Raw genomic sequence first — 6,089 nt, forward strand, 5'->3', positions numbered from 1 at the left:
CAGTACAAACTAAACCCAGGTTAACAAACTCTCTTAAAACCTTCATGGACAGTAACCAACTGTTACACAGTTTAATATGTGGAACAATATAAAATAACACTCCACTGGTTGGTTTCAAGTGCTTCAGTGCTTAAAACCTCTATAAATATTTAATTCCACAAGAAATCAGTTCACAGCATCAGCTAGCTGGGTAATAGGGCATGTCGACACAGTTTTTAGTGTAGGGACCCATGACGTCTTCTTTTTCATCTAATTTTCATTTTAATGTTTCTTTAATTTTTCTAATTCCTCTAAAATGTTTTTTTTTTTTAAACTATGTATTCAATTAATCAAAAGTTTTCTCTTAAAATATGATTGACAACAAACCAGTTGCAGTTTATCCAAACTGTTTTTTCCCGCATACTACGAGTGACACAGACACAGTATACAAGAAAAAAAAAGTTTGAAAATATTTCCCTTGTTGTGAAATGGTATTAGTCGCAGCAATGAAGCACTAATTTGTTTATTACAAATGTACTTGTATAATTGCCAGCATTTCTAACAATGATAGTTTCTTACGTAACACGTATAGAAATTGGACTTTTTTTTAACACATCTTTAAACGAACATTTTGTACATTATATATTCTCAGTTTACATTTGTAGGTAACAGACACGAAAATGGATGATTTAACCGAATTTATCAAATTGTGCATGCAACCAGAGCATAAAAAGGGATCATCTAAACAAGAGGCTCACAGGTGCCATCATCGATCACATGTCGAAATTGATGTTAATATACTGTCACAGTAGATTCATTTATTTTTATTGGTACCAATTTTCATGGATTGGAGAAAGCTTGTATTTTCGTGGACATTTAATTTCGTGGTTTTGCCAAAGGCTGTATACAACCTTACGGGAAATTTGTAATTCAATTCGTGTTTAAACTGTTACCATCAAATCCAGGAAAATTTGTATCTAGCGAATAATAATGAGTCCACAGTAGGTACATTTTATTATCATCTGCTATTTGGTCAGGTTATTGTCTTTTTGACATATTCCTGATTTCAATTTTCAATTTTACATAAATTTGGTAAAATTCAAAAGTTAGTAAAAAGTCGTCTGTTATTAGCAATTTCTACTACAAGACTAAATGTTTATGTCATATTGGCATTCGTAAAGATCGTGTATACCATATATTTGTCTGTTTACAAACATAATTTGTAACGAAACACTTTACGAAAAAAACATTCAAGACAGAGATATGCGTTTCTTGTGTATATTTCGGAGTTTAGTATGACGTCCATTTTTTCTGAACTAGTATAAATTTTTGTTTAGGGGCCAGCCGAAGCACGCCTCCAGATGAGGGAGTTTCTCGTTGCATTGAATACCCATTGGTGCTCTTCGGCTGTTGTCTGTTCGTTGGTCGGGTTGTTGTCTCTTTGACACATTCCCCAGTTCCATTGTCAATTTTATATGAACCTACGACAACCCATTACTACGACAAATTCTCCCCTAACATGGGACAGTGGTAACGTATCTAAAGAATAGACTAGGATGATGACATAAGTTTTCGTTGATTTATTTTCTGTAACAATTAGCAAACTCGTCGTTTAACCAGGAAGAATCATTAATATTTTATTTCAATTTGATTTACTGGTTTTACATGGTCTACTTATTGCACATTATTGAAATTGCTTTTTTTCCCATTTAAACATAAATTATGAATGTGTCTGTATACCTGTAAACATATAATCTTTACATAAACAGTTTATTTAAAAATAATATGATTTCGAATACTAGTTCTCATTATGACTAAATGTTTTATTTTGATTTGTTTTAACTTTCAAGTAATTTGAATATAGGATTTTTATAGCTAGATCGTTGATTAGATGCATGATGTTATTTTTCATTTTTCGAAATATATTGTATAATGAAGCAGTAAAAAATAACGATCAATTTTATAACTTGTCTATTGACGAAAAAATTATATTTTTATTCAGTAATGTAGAACTATGTCAGGTAGTTGCTAAAACCTGCTTTAATATTTTATGTAGAAGAACATTTTTTTTATTTGTATATAGCTAATGATGTATTTTAAATCTTAGATATATATAGTTTTAAAATTATGTAAAATATTGTATATAATTAATCCTTTAATCTTAAATTTTAGTCTCTCATAATTCTTAATAGAATGGCACTTGTATATTATGTTTTAGTATTTATAAGCTAAATAAATGATATTTTACTGTTAGTTTTAATATACGCAATGTTATATATATGTTTTCCAATATTTCATGTTATACGCAATATTTTATATGTATATTGGAATGTATAATGTTATACAAGTGTTGAGACTTCAATAAACTTTAGAATCTGAATCATTAGTTGTGATTGGCTTTGAACTAGCTGTCAGTAACTGCGAGTACTCTCAGGTCTGTACTTAAAGTCTATCTGTTGTTTAGGTGTTTAAATACCCTCCCACGTCAACTCTGTGTTTTTGTTAGATACATTTCTATGTGTGTTCATCTAACGAGTTAAGCCTTTTAAAATGATTTACATAGTTTGTTCTCATGTTGTACTGTTACACCACTATCTCAGTTTAGGAAACTGCAATTCAGTTGTTGTCTTTGTTGCTGTGCTACAGTACATATATGTTTTTTAGTTCATAAGTTAGAATAGTACATAATATAGGCCGTTAGTCTTCTCGTTTTCATTGATTTACATTTGTCATTTCGGGGCCTTAAATAGCTGACTATGCGGTTTTGAATTGTTGAAGGCCCCCACGGTAAACAATAGTTGTTTATTTCTCTGTCGAGTGGTCTCTTGTGGAGTGGTTGCACAAATACGCACATGTAGACTGATATAATTACTTGTTAAAGGTTTATGAGGGAATTAAACACAAACTTTCGATGTTTTCAAGAAGAAAACTAAATATGGTATGATATTTAAAAAAGTATACAATCACGTACTAACCGGTCTGGAATCAAATGTAATGAACATCTATAATACTAAAATTACGAGGTCCAATTTGTCAGCCGTCATCGGGTAAAAACGACAAATCAAAGAATTCAACTCTATATATAACTAATATAGGACAATGGTGTAGATTAAAAATTACACCACTCCAGACCCTTTTGTTTTCCACATAATTAATATTGCCAATAATTAACAAGTTCCGGGTCGAATCCGATACCGATACCAATAGTATATTCCCCTGTTAGCTATTACCTTATCTGTACGTTCCGCATTTGACAGGCGCACCACCAAACGGTTTATTTAGGATTTTGCTATATACACGGGTCATAATCAAAGGGCTGACACTACTAAATTCAATCATTTTCAAATTGTTCCCTATTGTAGTTTTATTCAGCAATCAGCAAGACTTTCTAAGATAACTAATATAGGACAATGCTGTTGATTAAAAAATACTCCATTCCTGAATAGCCAGGACTTTTTGTTTTCCAAATAATTAATATTACCAATAATTGATAAGTTCCAGGTCGACGGGTTCAAATAGAAAGATTTGAAAGCAAAGAAAACTTTGTATCTTATAATCGACATGATTTTATCAGATGACAATACTAATTACTAAAATAAGGCTTAGGCATAGTTATATTCTTTAATTCAGTCACGGACCCGCGATATCACGGGTGTGTACTTGTATAAATGATGTTTAAGAGCAGCATTTGAAAAAATACATCAGTCGAGAGGATGAAGTTTCACATGAAGACTGAAATATATTTCAAATATCGTCTATGAACATAATATGAATGTACCGAATATCAATTCAACATTTGAACTAATTCCTATTACTTTTAGTAACAAGACAATTGTATTTGATTAAATGCACACACAATCAAGCGTCTCAGTGCACATAATCTGACTAATATCAAGATATTTATGACCGGAGAATACTTTCACATCTTAGTTACTATACCTTTAATTTTATAATGCAAAAAAAAAAAATGAAAAAAGGGATATCTATATAGCTATTAAGTTTGATCGCGTAAACTTGTGTCATTCTCTGTAAGAACATGCATGTAGTGTAGTGGGGATTTGTAAAAAAGAAATAGCCTACACAAGAGAAAATCAATCACAGAATAATACTATGTTGTAATTCTGCTGCCTTGCCGTCACGTGAGATAAAAGATAGAACATACTATAATTAAACTCATAGATACCAGGATTAAATTTTGTATTTACGCAAGACGCGCGTTTCGTCTACAAAAGACTCATCAGTGACGCTTGAATCCACAAAAGTTAAAAAGGCCAAATAAAGTACGAAGCTGAAGAGCATTGAGGACCAAAATTCCTAAAAAAAGATATATCAGATAACATATTTAATTTATTACAATGATTTAAATAATTGGCGTCATAATATTGATAATTACATATGCATATACATTACGCTCCCTTTCAATATCCTTGGATCTGCCCTATTGGTCTTGACAAACTAAACCGGAAAATATCCCAACATTGTTAATTCGTTATTCTCATTTAATGCTGATTATCACATGTTATCATAATTAGTCGGCACTTTATTTTCAATTTTATCAACAGTTATTATTTTTCCTAGCAATTAAACATCAAACAAATATCGTTATAAATGTATATCATGTGTTAAATTGGGATTCAAATCAATTAATATCTATGTACTTTAAAACAAGCTAATACCGAATTTAATTGAATATAGCTGGAACAAATTTTACTTATGCAACGGTTTTTCATAGGTTCAAGGACGCCGCCCGTTTAATGTAATGATTATGTAATTTTTTTTATAGAATTTTCAAACGAAACGGGTTTGGTCGATACTTTGAAATGTTCGAATTCATTTAAAGTGTAATTATTATATAATAAGTAACATCTATGCTAGTAAAAGAATACATCGATTTCATTGAGCCGTAAATCCTAAACCATATTTGACGTATACTTTAAGTGTTTTATACTACCTAAATTTGCCATTGAAACAATCCCTTTTCCACGGAAAATATCCGAATTCGGAGACCGATATAGAACCGTGTCTTATACGCTTGAGTGAATACTCAGTCGAGGTACAGTCCACGAAATTTAAACAATCTGTACTCGTGCCAAATTGTACCGCGATTTTGCGATCTCCTAGTATGAAAAATGTAAGGGAAGCCAAAAGGGGACTCAACACAATTTATAATATATCGTTATCTGAAAATATATATCGTTATATCGATATGAATAATTCGTCATCTCGATATATTTATATCGTTATACTAACATTTATATTGTTATCTAGATATTTGCATCGTTATATTTATTTCGTATATTTATATCTCTATATATGCAATTCTTATAATGATATTGTTATCTCGATATACTGATATGGTTATTTCGATATTTGACATCGTGATCTCGATATAATTATATCGTTATTACGATATTTATTCTGTTTATCTGGAAAAATTTACTTACGTCAAGTGTTATATACTATCATGGCGTCTCGGAATGAAGAGGTGGAACCGAACATGAGTATTGATTTATATAGATTTTTGACTTAAGTTAATTTGTTTTGTCTGCTGTTGAACAATTCAGATAGGAAAGCATCATTTTTATATGCCTAATTGGACTAGATATTTGAAAAACAAAAACAAGGTCCCGTTTACAACTGTTATCATTATTCAAAAGGCAGAGTATTTATTTATATTCATAAGGCATAAACATTACAAGAACATTGAGGACTAAGAAGTAGCACAACCCCACAAATAACTAATTTAAAGCATAAATGGTACTCTAGTAAAACACTATTTTTCTTGTTTTGTGACCTGTGGGAAATTGATAAATATCGAGATAACGATATAAATATTTTGAGATAGGTAAACGATATACATGTAAGTATTGATATTAATATGATACAAATATCGATATAATGATATAAACATTGATGCATATTTCGAAATAACGATTTAATAGTATGGAAATTACGATACATGTACATATATTAACATAACGATATAATATTATATTTTTAGGTCTCCTATGTCCTTCCATATAATGTTACTTCAGTTACCATAATAAAAGGTAATTCTACGCATGAAACAAAACCCAAGATTCAAAGAGACCATGACTTAAAGACAAAAC

The sequence above is a fragment of the Mytilus edulis genome, chromosome 6, assembly GCF_963676685.1.
Source record: "Mytilus edulis chromosome 6, xbMytEdul2.2, whole genome shotgun sequence".
NCBI classification, from domain to species: Eukaryota; Metazoa; Mollusca; class Bivalvia; order Mytilida; family Mytilidae; genus Mytilus; species Mytilus edulis.